This window comes from Muscardinus avellanarius (genome assembly GCF_963383645.1).
Source record: "Muscardinus avellanarius genome assembly, chromosome: 19".
Taxonomy (NCBI): domain Eukaryota; kingdom Metazoa; phylum Chordata; class Mammalia; order Rodentia; family Gliridae; genus Muscardinus; species Muscardinus avellanarius.
The window spans coordinates 29,384,252-29,407,766 of NC_137805.1; positions in this window are offsets into that span (position 1 = coordinate 29,384,252).

The window sequence follows — 23,515 nt, forward strand, 5'->3', positions numbered from 1 at the left end:
AATCCTCAGGGGAAACTAGCGCTTAAGCATCCATCTCCATTATTTTTATCTCTATGTAAACAAACATATACAGTTTATTAACTTTTAAACAGGTACACTTTACATGTCTGTGTTATGTCAATATTATATTACACTTAAGCTCTAAACCATCACTGCTTAAGAAAATGAATTGCAGTGAAATAACGTAGATGGGGAAACCCATTGATTAATGCAGCGTACGCTCTGACAGTTGGGAGAAGGGTTCTCGTTCCATTTTAAAGGCGACGTGGCTTGGTGTGCTTTTAAGAACGTGAGCACCTCTTAGCACACAGTTTAAATGAAGTCTAAGGAGGGAGGAAAAGAATCTAAAACTAGAATTTGTTAAAGACAAGAAAAGCAGGTCATGGTAATGAGGCAGACGATGTGATGATAGGAGCTTCAGAAAGTTAAATCCTTAAAAAAAAAATGGAAAGATCATCCTGGAAGTTATTTTAGATAACAATAGTCATTCTGAAAGACCTGACAACAACGCACACCTAGACCACGGCCTCTCTTTGTCTTTTTACAAAAGATCTGAGCAGACGGTATTAATATTTACCCTACATTTTCCCTGCGCTGCAACACATATCGGGAAACAATAGTCAAAAGACCTATGGGATTACAATAATTTAAACTTATGTCTTTTTCTTCTGTCGTACCGTAATGCCACTGGGATTTTATACATATTGTAAGATCCGGGGTCATGTTATACGTCTTAAAGTGGAATTTCACACATATAAGCTGAAAATAAAACAATGTCTTGGAGGGAATTTCATAACAAGCTCAACAAGAATGGTATCAGAATTCAGAGCCCGGTAGTCATTTTTTTTTCTTTTTTCTTTTTTTATAAAAAGGAAAAGATTGTTAAATACACGACTAAATTGCGCCCTCTAGTGAGGCATGCTATTTATACACAACACTCAGAATTTGACCTATTTCCAGCAAAATGTTGCATCTCAGATTTTCTACGGATAAAAAAGAGTATGCTTAGAATACATTACTTTAAAATCGTGGCATTCATTGTTAAAGCCATTTCATTTTTAGCATGACTTCTTTTCAGCTATTAAATTAAATGCAATGCATTAAAAAAAAATTTTTTTTCTCCTCAAAGCACATCCGGGCTTCAGGGCTTCAAACCACAACCACTTTTCTTACTAAAATACATTTCTTTGTTTAAAAATCCTTGAACACTAGCGTGACCTCAAACGAAGAGAGGATGCGGAGATGTGGAAAAATTTACTTCTTTTTAGATACTTCTCCTCTTTGGGCTTCTGCACAAATCTGCTGACGTCATCTTGTGATTTGATGCAATGATAATGACCGAATTAAAATCCCTCTTTGAGCCAGGCGTGGTGGCGCACGCTCGTAATCCCCGCGCTTGGGAGGCTGAGACAGGAGGATCGCACAGGTTCAAAGCCAGCCTCGGCTACTGAGTGAGGCTCTCAGCAACTTAGCGAGACCCTGTTTCCAAATAAAAGTAGAAAATAGGTCTGGGAGTATAGCCCAGAGGTAGAAAGCCTCTGGGTTCCACCCCTAGTACCACCAAATATATATATATATCTTTGAGCAGAATCGAGGGATGCCAAGGTAGCCCACACTGCGTATTCCTGAAAAGTACCCGGGACTGGTGATCTTTATACAACCATTAACCATGCTTTGTCTCTGCTTGGAACACCAAACAGGACCCTGTACAGGTACAGGTTTTAAACCTGACGCGTTCCAAAGGGCAGAGGGTTGGGCTGAGGGTGGAGCTCAGTAGTAGAATGTCTTCCTACCGACCATGGAGTCCTGGGTTCAATTCCCAGCAAGGTCAAGAGAAAAAGAAGGTCAGAAAGTCAACAGGGAGTTTTACTAAAATAATATGGTTCTCGAAGCAGAAACGGGAAATTCTTTAATTAGAAAAGGATTTACAGTTAGGTTATCCAGTGTCTCGCTTTCACATTACCATATTAATTTTTTTTGGTCTGGTTGTTTACTTGTATTTGTCTTTACACAGTTTGACTATAGCCAGGCTTGATGGCGCACACTTGTCATCCCAGCATTCGGGAGGCTGTCGCAGGAGGGTCCGGGTTCGTGGACGGCCTCGGGTCCTTAGTGAGGCCCTTTGCAACTCAGTGAGACCCTGTTTCAAAATCAAAGACTAAAAATAGGGCTGGGGGTGTAGCTCAGGGGTAGAATGCTTCTGGATTCCATCCTCAGTACCACAAAACAAAAACAAAAATAAAGTTTGACTATAAACAAAATAAGACCAAGATGATATACCACCCATAGAAACTAGCCATAAAAACAAAGAAAAGGAAGCCAGGCTTGTAGGTGCACGCCTGTAATCCCAGTAGTTGGGAGGCTAAGACAGGAGGACCCCAGGCTCAAGGCCAGCCTCAGCAATTTAGCAAGACCTTCCAGCCCTCTGAAACTTAGCAAGATCCTATTTCAAATAAAAAATTAAATAGGGCTGGGGTAAAAATTAAATATAGCTCAAAGGTAGAACAGCCCTTGGTTCAATACTTAGTACCACAATAGATGATAGATAGATAGATAGATAGATAGATAGATAGATAGATGATAGATAGATAGGGATAATAGATATAAGAAAACCATACTATTCCAGATACTGCTGCAGAATCTGCCCACTTTTGTTTAAAAGACTCAAGTTTAGCCAGGAATAGTGACATACGCTTGTTATCCCAGCATTCGGGAGGCTGAGACAGGAGGATCACGATTCCAGGACAGCCTCAGCTACTTAGGCCCTTTGCAACTCAGTGAGACCCTGTTTCAAAATAAAGAATAAAACATAGGGCTGGGGGTGCAGCTTGGAGGTAGAATGCCCCTGGGTTTCATCCCCAGTACTACAAAAAAGAAAGAAAGAAAGAAAGAAAGAAAGAAAGAAAGAAAGAAAGAAAGAAAGAAAGAAAGAAAAGAAAGAAAAAAGAAAAAAAAATACCGAAGTTCGCCTTGAGTCTGCCCTCTTTTGTTGAAGCCAAGGATGGTGGCATACATCTGTAATCCCAGTTCTTGGGAGGCTGAGACAGGAGGATCGCAGGTTCACAGCCAGCCTCAGAAACTTAGCAAGGCCCTCCGCAACTTGGAGGCTCTGTTTCCAAATAAGAAATAAAATCGGGCTGGGGGTATAACTTGGAGGTACAATGCCTCTGGGTTCAATCCCCAGTTCCAAAAAAATAAAATAAATAGGAATAATCACTTCCTCGCGGTGATTCAGGGTTATTTAATGCTAATGGCATACATTTTTTAAGTTTTTTTTTTGAAGATTTAAAAAAGTTTATTAGAAAGATAGAAATACAGAAAATAGAAATACAGCCCCATGCCAAAATGGCATAGGGGGGTGAGCCGAAATGAATACACCCTATATTTTTGAAGTTTATCTTGTAGAAGGGAGGGTGTGGGGAGGAGGGATGGGAGAGGTCGGTCCCTCAGCGACCGGTAGTCGGGACTGAGACACTCGTGTGGGCTTCACTCTTCGTGACCCGAGTGTTTGTGCCTCCTCCCAAGGGGGTGCTCCCGCAGAGCCGTGTGAAACATTGAAAAGAATGCACTTACACTGAATCCACGGCTACACTAATGAAAGAATAAGCTGGGTGTGGTGATAACCCACCTGCACTTCCAGTACTGTGGAGGCTGAGACAGGAGAATCACAGGTTCGAGACCAGCCTCAGCAACTTAGCTCTGTTTCAGAATAAAAAATAAGGGCTGGGTGTAGTGGTTGCATGCCTGCAATCCCAGTACCTGGGAGGCCAAGACAGGAGGAACCAATTTTGGAAGACAGTCTCAGCAACTAAGCAAGACTCTGTTTCAAAAAATAAAATAAAAAGGGCCGGGGATGTAACTGGGAAGTAAAGGCGCCTGGGTTCAATTCCCAGAACAGAGGAGGAGGAAGAGAAGGAGGAAGAGGAGAAGGAGGAGGAAGAGGAAGAGGAAGAGGAGGAGTAAGAGGAGAAGGAAGAGGAGGAGGAGGAAGAGGAGAAGGAAGAGGAAGAGGAGGAGGAAGAGGAGAAGGAAGAGGAAGAGGAGGAGTAAGAGGAGAAGGAAGAGGAGGAGGAGGAAGATGAGGAGGAGGAAGACGAGGAGGAGGAAGAGGAGGAGGAGATCAGTCTCTACCCAAAACCTGCTGGTGCATCTTCTCTGGGGTTGTACATGGAATCTGTGTTTCTAAGAGAACCCTAGAGGGGTCTCTTTAATTTTATTTATTGGTTACTTTATTAACCAGTAAAATAAATAGCCAGCTGAGTCAGGGAAGCCTGGCTCTACACATCTGAGGAAACAACTGCTCCTGCTTCCTGAAGGGCTTTTTTATACTCTTTGCAATCTCCAGAATTATAGTAGAAAAATATACTTAATTGCAAACCTAAACTCTCAGCTTTAATTATAGCAAATTCAAAGGGCTCCCCCCAATGTATCACTTATAACAAAATGATATATAAGCTGGGTATGTGGGTGCGGGCCTATAATCCCAGTGCTTGGGAGGCTGAGACATTTGAATCGAAGGTTCAAGACCAGCCTCGGCAACTTATCAAGACTGTCAGCAACCTTACAAGACTTTGCTTCAAAATACAAAATGAGCCGGGCGTGGTGGCGCACGCTTGTCATCCCTGCGCCTGGGAGGCGGAGACAGGAGGATGGCGCAGGTTCCAAGCCGGCCGCGCTGGCTTAAGAGACCCTGTTTCCAAATAAAAAGTATAAAATAGGTCTGGGAGTGTAGCCCGGAGGTAGAAGGGCTTCCAGGAACCCCAGTACCACCAAAAAATAATTTAAAAAATACAAAATAAAATAGGGCTGGGGGTATAGCTCAGGGGTAAAATGCCTCCGAGCTGAATTCCCGGTAACACAAAAAAGTGAGGGAGGAGGAAAGAGAGGAGGGGGAAGGGGAAGGAAAATAAAATAAAAATACCAGGTTATTTATTTATAGATGCCAGTTTCGCTTTCCTATCAAAAAGTGCGTGTCAAACAAATTTAACCCATCAGGCTTTCCTTGAATTATGTGTTGAAATATGCCTGGAAGAAAAGCTTCAAAAATAAGCAAATAATAAAGTTACAACAAAAGGCCTCCTACTTCTGTGATCTGTTGAGAAAAAGGGAGGAGAGAAAAAGAGGAAGAAGAGAAGGAAAAGACGGAGGAAGGGGCAAGGGGGGCAGGGGAAAACTGCTACGTTCACAATACTAAAAGAACTTTACCCACTCATGAATGTATACTCGGCTTCGTTCTAAAGATTAAAATGAAACTGTAAGTTTTCACTAGAAATACTTACCTCTGAGATTTGGGGTAAGTATTTGAGTGGCATTCTTTGAATGATCCAAAGACTGGCTGAATTTCAAAATGACCCAGCATCGCGGGAGGACTTAATCACCACGAATTATATGAGATGTTATCAATACTAGCGCATCCGCTCACTGTGTCTAATTTTTCACCCACACAGCTAGAAAATAATAATAGGTAACCAAAGGTTTTTAAAATCCACATTTATATAAGTTTCTTTTTCTCATTATTGATAGAGTGCCTTATGCTCTACTACAATGGTCTTAAGAACAAATTACACAGAAACGCACAATTTTCCACAAATCCTGCCCATCCTTCGAGTTCCAAAGCAAAACAAAAAGTTTCTCTAGGTGAATTTTCAATCTTCTTCTCCTGTTCATTTTAAAGAGAATAGAGCCGGGCACGGTGGCACATGCCTGTAATCTCAGTACTTGGGAGGTTGAGACGGGAGGACCACGGGTTTGAGGCCAGCCTCAGCCACTTAACAAGACTCTCAGCAACCTAGCCAGACCCGGTTTCAAAAATAAAAAAAGACCGGGGGTGTAACTCAGAGGTAAAATGCCTCAGAGTTCAACCCCCAGTACCACACACAAAATAAGTAAAGAAATAGGCAAATAAATAATAAAACAAAATAAAAAGAAGTAATAGAGCAGAGCATGGTTGCAGGTGCCTATGTTCCCAGTACTCAAGAAGCTGAGACAGGAGGATCACAGATTCAAGGCCAACCTCAGCAACTTAGACTCTCAGGAACCTAGCAAGACCCTGTTTCAAAATAAAAAATAAATTTTGGCTGGGAGTGTAGCCTGGAGATACAGTGCCCCTGGGTTCAATCCCCAGTGCCAAATGAGGAGGAGAGGAGAGGAGGGAGGAGGAGGAGGAGGAGGAGGAGAGGAGGAGGAGGAGAGGAGGAGGAGGGGAGAGGAGGAGGAGGAGGAGGAGGAAGAGGAGGAGGAGGAGGAGGAGGGGAAAGGGAGGAGGAGGAGAAGGAGGAGGAGGAAGAGGAGGAGGAGGAGAATTCTATAGGAAGAGAAATATAATTTCTATTCATTCCATAGTTATTTGCAAATATTGCATTAATAACAAAGGCTGTACAGTGCCGATTTTTAAGTCAAAATCAGTAAACATTACCTGGTGTCAAAATCTTACCACCTTATCTACAGTGCTCGGACTTGAGCTAGAATAAGATAGATCAAATCCCCACAAAGGCTGTTACCATGGGTCGGATCTGGTGCGTCTGCATTAATCCTTTTTTTTTTTTTTTTTTTTTTGGTCAGGCCAGCCCTTATGATTTCGCTTCCGCCTGGATTTCGGTTTTGTTTTCCCGGTGTCCCTCCCCTCACGGGGTTGAGCCTGGATGCAGCATCGCCAGTGAGCTCGTTAGTTTGATAAACTGGCCTAAGCTCACAGCGACGTGGGCTCCTCCTGCACAGGAGCAGTTACGAGTCTCCCAGGAATTGTGAAAAACACCGGCAAGTGCTTAGGTCCTGAATCACAGGCAAGTGGCCTGAATCTTTAATTTCCCCCCCCATGAGGATGTCAACATTAAAATATACCGCATGCCTTTCCCACTTGGTTGGAGCTGCTGGGCTAGCCTCGGCTCCAGCCCAGCCCAGCCCGCAAGCCAACACGCCAAAGACACAAACATTCGTTTTCAGTGCTGATCTTTTTTGCATTTTTGACTCCACCACATCATAAAAATGACTAAATATTAAACGCACGCGCCCCACGTCCCCATCCATTACACTTTGGACCGTATTTCTCCACGCAGTGTTCACACCTTGGGTGGCAAGATGCTGCGTGTGGAAATAAATGTCCAGAGATAACCACTCTGTTTTCAGTTATGATACGACCGTCACCCAATAAACCAAGCAATTATGACCTAAGCGATAGATGATTTGTTTTAAAGGTGCCTGAGGTTACGGTTACAAATTAAAGTGCACAGCAAAGGCAAACAGAAAAGGCAAAACTTTAAAGCCAAGAAACGATCGATCTGTGTAAAGTAAGAATTTAAAACTTAAACATGAGCGAGAGTAGCTTTTGTATTTGGGTTGATTTTTGGTTTGGTTTGTTTTGATTTTATTGGTGCTGGGAATTGAACCCAGGGGTATTCTACCTCCGAGTTGCAGAGGGCCTCACTAAGTAGCTGAGGCTGTCTGCGAACCATGATCCTCCTGCCTCAGCCTCCCAAATGCTGGGATTACAAGCGTGCGCCACCACACAAAGCTTTATTGTTTTACTTTGAAACAGGGTCTCACTTAGTTGCAAAGGGCCTCATTAAGTTGCTGAGGCTGGCTGTGAGCCTGAGATCCTCCTATCTCAGCCTCTCGAGTACTGGTGTTACAAGCATGCGCCACCATGCTCGCCTTGATTTTGTTTTTAATCAAGCACTTTTATTATTTATTTTTTTTTTTTTTTGGTGGTACTGGGGTTCCTGGAAGCCCTTCTACCTCCGGGATACACTCCCACGGGCTATACTCCCAGACCTATTTTTTTAACTTTATGTGGAAACAGGGTCTCTTAAGCCAGCGAGGCTGGCTCCGAACCAGCGCGATCCTCCTGTCTCTGCCTCCCAAGCGCGGGGATTACAAGCGTGCGCCACCACGCCCGGCTAAGCACTTTTATTATTTATGCTGGAATACTGCAGACGCTGCTGGGAGAAAAGAGAGATTACAACTGGATTGTCTCAAGTTGTAACTTACCTGCCTTTGTTTACTGTTTGCACCAGTCTCTTTAAACAAATCATACCAATAATTTCATATTCAGATAGTTATTCACTTACGAAATAGCAAAAATATAGGTACAAAGTTGTTGAATGGATATTAAAATAGTGACACTATTTGGAGACAATTAGCCGTCGATAGGGAATGGGCATGAAATGTTTATTAGAGTTATATAACCAGGGTATATAATGTTTCGCAAGCAGGGCATGGTGGCACACACTTGTAATCCCAGTTCTTGGGGGGCTGAGACAGGAGGACCACAAACAAACTTCCTAAAAAATAAAAAAAAAAAATTGTACATCCAAGACAATGTAAGCAGAGTTAAAAGTTACTGACAGAATGGGATAAAATATGTCCAAATGCTACATCTGAAGGTATATTAATATTCCAAATAGAAATCCTAAAAATTAGCAACAATAAAAGCAAACAATGCAATTTAGAAATAGGTAAAAGACTGAAATAATGAATCTCCAAAGATTTTAACCAATAAACACATGAATATATTCTTTTTTGTTTAGTTGTCTGCTGGATGGAAAATCTTGTTTCTCTGGTTCTGGTGTGTGTTACCTATTTCTTCTTTGTAGTTAATCTCTTTAAGTATTTTCTCTAGTGCTGGTTTTGAAGACATAAATTCCTTCAGTTTCTGTTTGTCATGGAAGCTTCTTATTTCCCCATCTAATTTGATAGAAAGTTTTGCTGGGTAGGAAATTTTTGGCTGGAAGTTGGTTTCTCTCAGAGTTTGGAATATGTTACTCCAAGCCCTTCTGGCTCTCATGACTTGGTTTGGGAAGTCTAGAGTGATTCTAATTGGTTTGCCTCTGAATGTCACTTGGCCTTTTGCTTTTGTTGCCTTTAAGATACTCTGCTTGGCTTCCACATTGGTCATTTTGACAATTATGTGGTGTGGGGAATCTCTTCTCTGATCCTGTCTAAAGGGAGTTCTATAAGTTTCCTGGACCTGTGTATCGACCTCTTGCTCTATGTTTGGAAAGTTTTCTGCTATTATTTCTTTGAAGAGATTATTGATCCCTTTGGTTTCACCTTCTTTTCGCTCCTCTATTCCAATTATTCTTAGGTTAGCTCTTTTAAAATGGGCCCATATTTCTTCAATGTCAGATTCCTGCTGTCTGATTTTTTTTCTAAGTTATAAATTATGTGTTCATTTTTGGAGTGATCATCTTCTAGGAGCGAGATTCTATTCTCCATGTGGTCTAACCTATTGTATATACTTTGAATTGAGGCCTTTACCTCAATGATCGCATCCTTTATTTCTTTTAGACTCTCTCTAAATTCTTTTTGAAGGTCCTGTATTATTTCTACAGTTATATTCCTGATTTGATCTTCTGGAGATCTCTGAATTTCTGTGTTATCAGGTTCTGATGTTGTGGGGTTGTAGGCATTCATTGCTCTATTGTTGTTCCTCTTTCCCATGATTTCAGAATTTTGTGCCTTCCCTGGGTCACCACAACTTCACTCAGGATGCTCTGGATATCAAGTTTATAGTAATCTCAGTCGCCGCTACTTCTTTCCTGAGTTGTATCTCAAAGTCTGAGACCCAGGGAGTTAATCGAGGCTGCGCGAGACCGTGGTGGTGCCGGGCTGGGCGTTTTCCCACAGGGAGCTGCGACTAGGGTGTGGTATCTCTGCCACCACTACTCCTTCACTGGGTTGGACTGCAAAATCTCAGACCCAGGGAGATTATCAAAGCTGCCAAGTCCCTGGGGGTGCAGTACAGGGATTTCTCCTATAGGGGTCGCAATTTCACTCATGGTTACTCTCCCCGCTGATCAGGAGCTGTCACGGGGCGTGGTGAACTTGCTGTTGCTGCTGGCAATATGGCGTCGCTGCCACGCCCTCGGCCGTGAGGCTGGCATATTTTTTTCTGGTTTTGAGCTCTATTCTGAGTCCCTGGAAGGCGTGATGAGCTTGGCCACTGTGAGTTTTAGACATTCTTTGCACTGGAAGAACTGCTGAATTACACCCGAATGATCCGCAGCTGCTCCCTTCAGCTCCTTGTTTACCTTTCCTCTGTGGAGCCTGGTGCTGTGAGGCAAGATGGCGCCGGCGCGGCGGGCTTGATTTCTGGTCTCTGGTTGTTCTTCTAGTCTTTTTTTTTTCTCTGTCCCTTGTGTTTACATTTTTTATTTCTCTGCTGATAGTGTTTTCTGGCTATGAAAAGTGCTGATTTTGTGGCAATAGAGATCGAGTTTTAGCAAGACTCGTAAACGCTGCTTTTCTATGTCGCCATCTTCCCGGAAGTCAAAGCCTGTGTTCTTAACCAACACCTATGTTTCTAGAAGAAAATACAATGTAGCCCCTAAAGACTGGTGACTATTACTGACCCAGGAAAATAATGGCAACTGCTTGTTACATAAAAATATAGACTACAACACAGTATGCATAGTTTGGTGATTGGTAGTGCAGGCTTAGATGCAGAGAATTCCCTAAAATTAACATGTATTGCTAGGCCTGGTGACACACGCTTATAATCCCAGTACTTGGGAAACTGAGACAGGAGAATCCCAGGTTCAAAGACAGCCTTGACAATTTAGTGAGGCTCTCAGCAACCTAGTGAGAACTTGTTTCCAAATAAGAAGTAAAATTGGACTGGAAATGTAGGTGGAGGTAGAAAGCCTCTGGGTTCAATCCCCAGGACAAACAATAATAATAAAAATAATAATAACAACATGTATTCTTTTGTGTGTGTGTGTGTGTGGTACTGGGGTTCCTGGAAACCCTTGTACTTCTGGGCTACACTCCCAGACCTATTTTATATTTTTATTTTGAAACAGGGTCTCTTACGCCAGCGCGGCTGGCTTCAAACCTGCGCAATCCTCCTGTCTCTGCCTCCCAAGCGCGGGGATGACAAGCGTGTGCCACCACACCCGGCAACACATATTTTTTTTATGATCAGAACTGAACATAGAAGTCATTTTGTCTTATGAAAATTTAACAACACCATCAGACAATCAAAAATGAAAGATGCAAATTGCATATATTACCAAATAAGATCTCAAATTTGGGGGTCTCAAATCAACTGTGCCAATGGACCTTTCCAGTTAAAGACCTACTTTTTTTTTTTTTTTTTTTTTTTGGTGGTACTGGGGTTCCTGGAAGCCCTTCTACCTCCGGGCTACACTCCCAGACCTATTTTTTTTTATATTTTTGAAACAGGGTCTCTTACGCCAGCGCGGCTGGCTTGGAACCTGCGCGATCCTCCTGTCTCCACCTCCCAAGGGCGGGGATGACAAGCGTGCGCCACCACGCCCGGCTTAAAGACCTACTTTTGATGTAGCCTCACACACACACACACACACACACTCTCTCTCTCTCTCTCTCTCTCTCTCTCACACACACACACACACACACACACACACACACACACACAGAGGCAGGCAGAAGATGGAACAAAAATACACAGGAATATTATTGATGATCCTCAGAAAGGTAGGACTTAAGAGTACTTTTAATATTTTTACTATACTTAGGAAATATTTTCCAATATAAATGTATGTGGGTTTTTTTGTTTTGTTTTGTTTTTAGATACTGGGTATTGAACTTAGAAGCATTCTACCTCTGAGCTAAATCCCCAGTCCTATATTTTTTAGAAAACATTAAGTTGCTGGGGCCTCCCTAGGCTGCTGAGTCTGCTTTCTAACCTGCGATCCTCCTGCCTCAGCCTCCCAAGTACTAGGATTACGGGCCTGCCCACCACACTCAGCTATCGTACGACTTTTAATATAAGAAAAGTGCTGATATTAATGCTTCAGCAGAAATACGAAATTTTCAAAACACTTGAATCTCAGCTGTGGGACTTGAAGCTTGGCTTCGCCTCTACGTGTCTCCATCCGCGTACAGTGAATCGGTACCCAGTTCCCCTCTGTGGATCCTCTCATCCCTGCAATGCCCCCAACCTCGGGTTTTACGTGTGGAGTGAATCCCACATACGCCGCTCCTGGCACCCTGGACTTAACAAAGTCTCTGCACCTGCACGACTCACCCTGTCCACCCACCTGGCCCTGAATTCTGCAATCTATGAATGGGAAATGTGGAGAAGAAACTGGGGGAGGACAGAGAGATTAGAAAATGGGAGATGGAGAAGAAGGTAGGACCTAGCCCGAGAGGAGAATTTTTGTCCCCAGAAGAATGGTCCCTGCAAAGGTCGGGCTGACTTTGAGCTATCGGGGGATTAGTGGGAACCCTGAGAGCACAACTGGGTCTCTGAGATCTGAAAAAGGCATCATGTAACAGCTGTAATAATCTCACACGTCTAAGAACTTTGGTAAAACCACCCCAGAATTTGAACCCTGAGCTGGGCATGGTGGCTCACACTTGTCATCCCAGTACTGGGAGGCTGAGACAAGAGGATCACAGGTTCATGGCCAGCCTCGACTATTTAGTGAAGCTCTCAGCAACGTAGTGAGACCCTGTTTTAAAATAAAGAATAAGCCGGGCGTGGTGGCGCACGCTTGTGATCCCAATACGTGGGAGGCTGAGACAGGAGGATCGCGCAGGTTCGAAGCCAGCCTCAGCTAAGGCTCTCAGCAACTTAGTGAGACCCTGTTTCCAAGTAAAATATAAAATAGGTCTGGGAGTATAGCCCGGAGGTAGAAGGCCCCTGGGTTTCATTCCCAGCACCAAAAATGTAAAATAAAATAATAAAATAGGGCTGGGGGTGTAGGTCAGAGGTAGAGTACCCCTGGATTCAATCCCTAATACTGAAAAAAATCGAACCCTGTAATTTCTTGCCCTGCTGCTGTACAGAGGGGGTGGGAAGCTAAACTTCAGCCTGCCGACTGCACTCACACTCAGCACTAATCAGGGAATCCACTGCTAATTAAGGAATACTACGAGCTGGGCGTGGAGGTGCATGCTCGTAATCCCAGTACTTGGGGAACTGAGACAGGAGAATCACAGGTTCAAGGCTAGCCTCAGCAACTTAGCACGACTCTCAGCTACCTAGTGAAACCCTGTTTCAAAACAAAACCAAGTTTTTTGAAGAGGCGGACTGAGGATGCAGCTCAGAAATAGAATGTTCCTGGGTTCAATCCCCAGTACAGAGAGAGAGAGAGAGAGAGAGAGAGAGAGAGAAAGAGAAGAGAGAGATGTAAAAATACTGCACATAAAAATGTGTGCGATATTTCATGTTAGGATAGATTTTTAACAGAAAAATAAATAAATAAATGTATGATAGTTTCAAAAATAAAATAAAAAAATAAAAATGTGTGTGTAAACATAATAAATAACTGTTAAAAAAAAAAAGAGAGAGAGAGATTCAGTTCGTCTTCAAATGGTATCTGAGCTGACAGCAGAGGAGCCTCATCAAATATATTCAAGCAAGCCAGGCATGGTGGCACACGCTTGTTAATCCCAGCATTCGGGAGGCTGAGACAGGAGGATCACAGTTCAAAGACAGCCTCAGCTATTACTTAGTGAGGCCTTTTGCAACTCAATGAGACCCTGTTTCAAAGTGAAGAATAAAAAATAGGGCAGGGGGTGTAGCTTGGAGGTAGAATGTCCCTGGGCTCCATCCCTGGTACCGCAAATATATATTTATATACACATACATATGCATATTCAAGCAGATTTGTAGATGGCCTGCTCTGGGTCAAGGTTTTGTGCATAGGAGCAGCTCCATTGCTGTGGCTTATTGAAAGTCAGCCCTCGACACAAAGGTTTGTAAAAATAATAGTAAAAATAAATAAATAAATAAATAAGTTTAACCAAAATTGAGAATTATCTGAGAATATATATTTAATTATATCATATATATATATATATATATTTTTTTTTTTTTTTTTTTTTGGCGGTACTGGGGATGGAACCAGGCGCATTTACCTCCAAGCTACGCCCCCAGCCCTATTTCTTACTCTTTATTTTGAAACAGGGTCTCACTGAGTTGCAGAAGGCCTCACTAAGCAGCTGAGGCTGTATGTGAACTGCGATCCTCCTGCCTCAGCCTCCCAAATACTGGGATTTCAAGCGTGCGCCACCACCACACCTGCCTTAATTTTATATTTAAAGAATGCAAAAAAACAGATGCACTTTTTCTTTTTAGCTGGACAGATGTCCTGGCAAGCAAAACTAGAAGAAAAACATTATTGTATTTTTGTTTTTGTCATGCTGGGAATTGAATCAGGGGTGGCGTGGTGACGCAGGCTTGTCATCCCAGCCTTCGGGAGGCGGAGACAGGAGGATCACGGTTCATGGCCAGCCTCAGCTGCTTAGTGAGGCCCTTTGCAACTCAGTGAGACCCTGTTTCAAAATAAAGAATAAAAAATGGGGCTGAGGTGTAGCTCAGAGGTAGAATGCCCCAGGTTCCATCTCTAGCACTGCAAAAAAAAAAAAAAAAAAAAAAAAAGAATCAGGGACATTCTACCTCCGAGCTAAATTCCAGCCTACCTTATTCTTTTATTTTGAAACAGGGCCTCGCTATATTGCCGAGAGCCTCGCTAAGCTGCTGAGGCTGGCCGGAATCCCAGGATCCCCCTGACTTGGCCTCCCAAGTACCAGAATTGCAGGTGCGTGCCCCACACCCAGCTAAAGATGCTACTACCTTTGTCTTCGAAAGATGTAGGGGAGCTCTACCCAAAAATGCTCACACAGCTTCCACAAACGGAAAGTTCTGGCAGTATTTCCATATTGGTCATTCCTAGCCATTGGCTGGTAATCTGAGATATAGCCTGGAATTTCTCTAACACTTACTGGCCGCTGAGTACTGCAAAAAGTCAACTCCCAGAGAACACTTCTTTAAAGAAAACTAAACTTGGCTTCAGAGGTTGTTCCTCAGCTCCAGCAACATGCTTAGTATTTTCTGCACACGTCCCCCCCAAATTAATAATTATACACATTAGAAAGGAAGCAGACAAATGACTATTTTGGCATAATTAATTTGACACATATTCATTGTTATAAAATTATTATTGTCACATAGTCATACTTTAATGTGCACATGTCAGTAAGGCAGACCAAGGATGAGGATTTTTAAATAGTTTCCCAAAGTAGCGCAATTAATTTTTATGATTGTTGCGTAAACACCACATTAAGTGTCAAAGTAACACATCAGAGGAATTCAAATGGCTTCATAAAATCGAAGGGAAGGAGAATCATAATTACACATATCAGAGAATGATTGACTATTCTTTTAACAGAATCCCTTTGCTGGAGATTAATGAACGTTGGTTTTTACCAGAATGTCCCAAAATGTGCGCTATTGTTAGGACAGGAGATAAATGTGAGTCTATTTTAATAGTTCTGTGTTTATTTTACTGTATCTTAGAAATAAATAGTCCTCAGCGTATCAAGACAGAGCCGCCACTAATGTTGCTTACGGTGAACTTTCCTTATAATAGACGTTTCATATAAATAAAATCATAACTAAGTCTTCTTTTGATTTGGGGGGGTAAGGGAGTACTGGGACGTGAACCCAGGGCCATTCTGCTTCCGAGCTATACCTTCGGCCCTATTTATTTACTTATTTACTTATCTATCTATCTATTTATTTTTGAAGTATTGGGGATGGAACCCAGGGCCATTCTAACTCTGAGCTACACCCTCAGCCCTAGTTTTTTAAATTTTGAATCAGGCTCTCATTAAGTTGCAGAGGGTCTCGCTAAGATGCTGAGGCTGTCCTCTAACCTGTAATCCTCCGGCCTCAACCTCAAGTGCTGGGGTGACGGGCGTGCGTCACCACGCCCAGCTGATCACTAAGTCCTGATGCCACAACATTACTCAGACAAGAGACATACATGACGCACTGGGTCCCTTTCCCATTTTCCTGCACGAACACTCCCAGAGTGCTCCGGAGCCTAAGGGCCAAGCTCCTCATCCATCTCCAGCTGCTGTAGGCAGTGTTGCCGGATGTCAGGAGATCCCTTGATTAGACGGTCCTCTTGCCTTAGCGACTGAGGGTGCCAGGAAGAAATATAAACATAGTGTCATCCGCCTGTGGGATTTACAATATTTCAGTCCCTAGATTGTTTTAAAAAGCAAAAATATCAGGTGAAATGATTTTGATTATATGTTTTACTTAGCCCATTATAGTCCAAAATCATATCATTCTAATATATAATCAGTGTTTAGTTTTTGTGTGCTGGGAGTTGAACCCAGGGGAATTCTACCTCTGAGCGACACCCCTAGCCCTACTTTTTCTTCTTTATTTTGAAACAGGGTCTCACTGAGTTTCAAAGGACCTAAGTAGCTGAGGCTGGCCGTGAACCTGATCCTCCTGTCTCAGCCTCCCAAATGCTTGTGTCACCATGCCCAGCCCTGTTGTATTTTTTATTTGGAAACAGGGTCTCGCTAAGTTACTGACAGTCTCACTGAATTTCTGAGGCTGGCCTCAACCCTGATATCCTCCTGTTTCAGCCTCCCAAGTACTGGGATTCCAAGTGCGCACCAAAAAAGAATCAGCTTGTTTTTGACATTGCTATTTCACTTTTTTTTTTTTTTTTTTTTTTTTTTTTTTGGTCCTGAGACTTCACAATCTGATGTATACTTCAGATGTACAACACATCTGACTTTACACTCGTTACGTTTCAGCGCCCCTATGGCCACATGCGTAAAGGCCGCTATGTTAAACAGCACAGTTCTAGACAGTTACTATGGTCTGAATATGCCCCCCAGTTATGCGAATTCATTCCTTGGGGCCCTAATCCTTGGTGTGATGGTATTTTGTTATGAGATATTTCAGAGGTAGTTAGGTCATAAGGACAGGCCATTTATGAATTAAAATAGTGTCCTTATAAAAAGAGACTCAAGCCTTGTGTGGCGGCACACACTTGTTATCCTAGTACTTGGGAGGCCAAGACAGGAGGATCACAGGTTTTCAGCCAGCCTCAACTACTTAGTGAGACCTTGTTTCAAAATTAAAATAAAAATAAAAATAAAACAGGGCTAGGAGTGTAGCTTGGAGGTAGAATGCCCCTGGGTTCAACCCCAGAATCATCTAAATAAATAAATAGTTTATTATTGCCTAGAAGTTTCCTTTTAATATGCATGAACGACAAGCCTGGCATGGTGGAGCGTGCCATCAATCCCAATAGTCGGAGTTTAAGATAGAGTCACAGGTTTGTGACCAGACTCAGCAACTTAGTGAGACCCTTTCTCAAAATTAAAAAAAAAAAATGGCCGGGCGTGGTGGCGCACGCTTGTAATCCCCACTTGGGAGGCAGAGACAGGAGGATCGCGCAGGTTCGAAGCCAGCCGCGCGCTGGCTTAGGAGACCCTGTTTCCAAATAAAAATGTAAAAATAGGTCTGGGAGTGTAGCCCGGAGGTAGAAGGGCTTCCAGGAACCCCAGTACCACCAAAAATAAATAAAAAATAAATAAATAAAAATAAAAATAAAAAAATGAAAGCCGGGCGTGGTGGCGCACGCTCGTCATCCCAGCATTCGGGAGGCTGACACAGGAGGATCGCGGCTCACGGACAGCTTCAGCTACCTTGTGAGGCCTCTGCAACTCAGTGAGACCGTGTTTCAAAACAAAGAATAAAAAACAGGGCAGGGGGTGTAGCTCGGAGATCAAATGCCTCTGGGTTCCTTCCCAGACCCTCAAAAAAAAAAGTAAAAAACAAAGGAGCATCTTTAAAACATCAAGAGAAAAAGCAGCGTGGCACATACCATGGAGCTACTCAACGCTCATCAGTGGATTTTTTTCAGCAGAAACCTTGCAAGCCAGGAGAGAGAGAGAGGATGGTGATATTTCCAGAGTGCTGAAAAGTGGGAGAAAGAAACAACCACTTCTAACCAAGAACCCTATATCCAGCCACAGTGTCCCTCAAAGTTATGAAGGAATCAAGACGTGCCCAGAGAAAGGCTGACCACTAGTCTAGTGGTGCCCAGAGTTTGCCACCACTAGACTTGTCCTTTCAGGACTCCTTCAAGCTGAAGTGGAAGGATGCGAGACGTCAACGCAAAAAACAGGAAAATACAAAACACGCTAAGTAGAAGTAAATATATAGACAATTACAGATTCCTGTAATACTATAATGGTGGCATCGAAATCAATTTTAATTCCAGACTAGAATTTAAAAGATAAAAGCATAAAATTAACCATAACCTTAAAACTATATTAATGTGTACAAAATATGAAACAATATAATTTGTTACATGAGTGACATAAATTGGGGGGGGTATAGAGCTTATGTATGCAATTGAAGTTAAATTGTTATCAGCTTAAAATAGATTGTTTTAACTCTAAGATGTCTTATGTAGTCTCCATGGGAACGACAAAGAAAATAACTTTAGAAGATACACAGTAGAAAATGAGAACAGAATCAATATATACCATTGGGGGAAAAACATCAACAAAACTCAAAGAAAAGCCACAAGAGAGGAAAACAGAAGCAAAATGATTACAAGACACGCAGAAAAATAGTCTGAAATGCAGCAGTGATAAGTCCTTCCCTAGCAGTCATTATTTTATTGTATTGTGTTTTTTATGGCGTCAGAGGTCAACCCAGCACCATGCTAGGTAAGCACTCTACCACTGAGCAACACCCTCATCCCAGTAATTACTTTACATGTAAATGATTGAGCCCCCTCCCAATATAAAATATAGAGTGGTTGGATGGATGTTGTAAGGGTTTGAATTTTGATGTCTAAGCCCTTTTTATTTATTTAGAAACAGGGTCTCACTAAGTTGCTAAGAGCCTCTCTTAGTTGCTAAGTAGCCCCGCACTAAGTTGCCGAGGCTGGGTTCAAACTCGCAGTCCTCCTGTCTCAGCCTCCCAAGTACTGGGATTACAGGCATGCGTGGCCAGCTAATATCTCACTTTTAATAATGGATAGGTCAAGGCTTCTTAGTCTAAAGATAGTCCACATTCTCCTTTGGCTGTGTTATCTGCTTTCCTAAATAAATCTCTTTCTATGCTAAAAATAAATAAATAAATAAAACACATAGATCAACAAAACAGAAGATCAATAAGAAAACAGAGGATTTAAACAACTCTCTAGGCCAGTTGGACCTGGAAGATATAGAAAAATAATCCACCTAACGGCAGCGCATACTTCTCGAGCACATCTCCGGGGTGGATGACATATTAGACTGCAAAACATCCCTTAAAAACTTAAGAAGATTAAAATTCTATCAGGCATTCTTCCAAACCCCCATGAATGAAACTAGAAATCAGTAGCCAAAGGAAAATTGGAAATTAATAAATACGTGGGAATGAAGCAACACGTCACTGGACAATCGGTGGGTTAAAGGAGAAATCATGAGGCTGAGGCAGGAGGATCACAGGCTGGAGGCCAGGCTGGGCAACTAAGACCTCAGAATGCAAGGTAAAGTAAAGGGCCTCTGGTTCTATACTGAGTACCACAAAAAGTAAAAATTTAAAACAAAAGGAATAGCTGGGTGTGGTGGCGCATGCTTTTAATCCCAGTACTTAGAAGGCTGAGCCAGGAGGGTTGCAGATTTAAAGCCAGCCTCGGCGATTTAGCGAGGCTCTTACCAATCTAGCAAGACCCTCTTTCCATATAAGAAACGAATTGGGCTGGGTGTAGCTTGGAGATAATATGCCTCTGGGTTCAGTCCTCAGTACCAAAAAAGAAGAAAAAGAGGAAGAAGAAGAAAAAAAGGAAAAGGAGGAGGAGTAAGAGGAGGAGGAGGAGAAAAGAGGAGAAGGAGAAGGAAGAGAAGAAGAAGAAGAAGGAGGAGGGAGGAGGAGGAGGAGGAGGAGGAGAAGGAGAAAGAGGAGGAGGAGGAGAGGGAGAGAAGAAGAAGAAGAAGAAGAAGAAGAAGAAGAAGAAGAAGAAGAAGAAGAAGAAGAAGAAGAAGAAGAAGAAGAAGAAGAAGAAATCATAATCATCATGAAAGAATAAAAATATCCGTAGGCAGCTGGACAGCAGTGGCACACACTGGAATCCCAGTACCTGAGAGGTCGAGACAGGAGGATCGCAGGCTCAAGGCCATATATTTATATTTATATATGTTTATTAAAGGGTAATTATTCGAATGGAGGCTAGGCTGGCCAATGGAAAACCTGAGAGGCCCAAAAGGGGCTCAGTCCAAAAATCAGGAAGCCCTAGAATACACAGGACCAACAGTGCAGCCCCAGTCTGCGGCTGAAGGCCTGGACGCTCCCTGGGGGATCTCTGGTGTGGGTCCACCCTGAAGGGCTGAAGAAGCTGGAGTGGGATGTCTACAGACGATGGTCCCAGAAAAAGATGGGCCTGCTCAAGAGGCAGCTGGTGATGGGGGCGGTGATGGGGGCGGTGATGGGGGTGGTGATGGGGGCGGTGATGGGGGCGGTGATGGGGGTGGTGATGGGGTGGTGATGGGGGTGGTGATGGGGGCGGTGATGGGGGTGGTGGGCTTCCTTCTCCTGCTTCTGTTCCATCCAGTCCCCTAGACAATTGGACTCTGCCTCTCACATCCAAGGCAGGTCTCCCCCGACCGCCCCGTCTCGTTTGCTGTCCCACATGACGGTCATCGCTGGAAATACTGTCAGACACACCCAGAGGTATGCTCTGCTAATTCTCTAGGCACCTTTCAGTCCAATCGAGTTGACAGTGAAGGTTAACCCTCACAGCCTGGCGTGGTGTGCGTGCTTGTAATGTCAGTACTTGGAAGGCTGAGAGAGGAGGATCGTAGGTTTGAGGTCAGCTTCATCAATTTAGTAAGGCCCTCAACAACCTAGTGAGTCCCTGTTTCCAAATTAAAAAAAAAAAAATAGGACTGAGGATGTAGCTCAGAGGTAGAATGCCCCCTGGGCTCAATCTGAGTACAACATATGAACAAAAAAAATTAACCATCAAAAATATTCTGTGCCCCCAAAGATTTTACAGGTTTCACTACCTAAGATGAGAGCAGGCAGTTTGCAACCATGCAGAAGTGGGTGTTGTTCTACACATTCAGGCACCAACTTCTGAGAGTCCCTCTGTGGCCCAATAGGAGAAACCCAGAAAACCTACATCTGACAACTGCTAGAAGGGAGAAACTTGCAGGAAAAATACGAAAATGAAGAATATCACTTGGGGCCGAACATGGTGGTACATGCCTGAAATACCAGTACTTGGAACGTTGAAACAGAAAGATCACCAAATCAATGCCAGCTTCAGCAACTTAACAAGAAGAAAAAAGATTTATTTGCTCACAGTACAGGAGATTTCATAGGTTCAGTCCATATGCGGTTGAGTCTGTGGAGCTCAGGGTATGGCAGTGGAAAGTAGAAAGAAGAAAAGCCTGGGCTCTGCTCTCACATCCTGGAAACCAGAAGCAAAGAGAGGAGGGACCTTAAATAATCCCAAGGCCTCCAGGCGTGATGGCCCATGCCTGTAATCCCTGCGCTTGGAAGGCTGAGACAGGAGGATCACACAGGTTCAAAGCCAGCCTCAGCTACTTAGTGAGGCTTTTAGCAACTTAGTGAGATCCTGTTTCCAAATAAAATAGAAAATAGGTCTGAGAGTATAGCCTGGAGGTAGAAAGCCTCTGGGTTCCACTCCCAGCACCACCAATAATAATAATAATAATCCCAAGGCCCCCAGGGACCCCTCCTTGGCAAGCAAGCCCCACCTCCAACATGATGCCTGGTTTCTGTGAGGGCTGGGGCATTCTAAATACAAACCATTACACTGTCCCCTAAACTAAGTTATTTGTGTGTTTTATTAAGCATTACCTGTGTAGGAGGCATGGAGAAGAAAATATGGGATAAAGGTATAAAACTTAAACCAGCAACAAGCTAACAAGCTGTTGTGGAACCTAATTGAGGTCTTTACTGGTCAATTCTTTTTTTTTAATTTATTTTTATTGGTGCATTGTAATCATACATCACATTGGAATATAAGACTTGAGAGGATATACAAGCACACATCATCCAATTAGCCCTCATCCAGTCCCCATCCCCTTCCCTCCCCCTCCCTCCATCCCATGCTTGTTTGGTGATTAACTTTGATACATATGTTTATGTACCTCCTGCTTTTTAAAGAGGCTCCATCCTCCCCTTTTCCATACCCTCTGATTGGTCACCTTAATTGCTTCACTATAGGGCCCTTTCTATAACTCAACCTCTTCCTGTTGCCCCTTTCCTCCTAGTTATTGCTGATTAGGGGAAGCATCTGGTTTTAATTTTCTGCAGTATTTCTCTGTGCATGCCGTGTTGCAAATACCTCTCCCACTCTTGACGGCCCCAGTAGTGGCCTGGCTACCCGGTGGACTGATCCAGACCTCGCTGGCTCAAGCAGTGGCCTTGCCTCATGGGAGGCCCCGATTCTGGTCTCGCTGGCCCCGATACTGGCCTAACCCCTCATTTGGCTCCGATCCCGGCCTCAGAGGCTCCAGCACCGGCCTAATCCCTCGGCAGGCTCTGATCCCAGCTCGGAGGCCTCAATAGTAACCTTGCCTCACGGAAGGCTCTGATGCCGGCCGCTGGCCCCAACACCGGCCTAAGCCCTCAGCAGGCTCTGATCCCGGCCTCGGAGGCCCCAGCACCGGCCTTGCCTCATGGCAGGCTCCAATCCCGGCCACGCTGGCCCTGGCACCAGCCTGACCCCTCAGCAGGATCTGATCCTGGCCTCGGAGGCCCCAGCACCGGCCTGCCTCATGGCAGGCTCCGATTCTGGCCTCGCTGGCCCCAGCACCGGCCTAACCACTCGGCAGGCTCCGATCCCGGCCTTGGAGACCTCAATAGCAGCCTTGCCTAACAGAAGGATCCGATGCCGGCCGCTGGCCCCGGCACCAGCCTAACCCCTCAGCAGGCTCTGATCCCAGCCTTGGAGGCCCCAGCACCGGCCTTGCCTCACAGCAGGCTCTGGTCTCGGCCACACTGGCCCTGGCACCAGCCTCACTCCTCGGCAGGCTCCGATCCTGGCCTCGGAGGCCCCAGCACCGGCCTTGCCTCACGGCAGGCTCCGATCCTGGCCACGGAGGCCTCAATAGTGGCCTTGCCTCACAGAAGGCTCCGATGCCGGCCGCTGGCCCCAACACCGGCCTAACCCCTCAGCAGGCTCCGATCCCGGCCTCGGAGGCCCCAGCACTGGCCTGACCCCTCGGTAGGCTCCGATCCCAGCTTCGGAGGCCCCAGCACTGGCCTGCCTCATGGAAGGCTCCGATCCCGGCCTCGCTGGCCCCAGCACCAGCCTAACCACTCGGCAGGCTCCGATCCCAGCCTCAGAGGCCTCAATAGCAGCCTTGCCTCACGGAGGGCTCCGATGCCGGCTGCTGGCCCCGGCACCAGCCTAACCCCTCAGAAGGCTGTGATCCCAGCCTCGCTGGCCCCAGCACCGGCCTTGCCTCACAGCAGGCTCCGATCCCGGCCTCAGAGGCCTCAATAGTGGCCTTGCCTCACGGAAGGCTTCGATGCCGGCCACTGGCCCTGGCACCGGCCTAACCCCTCGGCAGGCTCCGATCCTGGCCTCGGAGGCCCCAGCACCAGCCTTCCCTCACGGAAGGCTCCAATGCTGGCCGCTGGCCCCAGCACAGGCCTAACCTCTCAGCAGGCTCCGATCCCGGCCTCGGAGGCCCCAGCACTGGCCTGACCCCTCGGCAGGCTCCGATCCTGGCCTCAGAG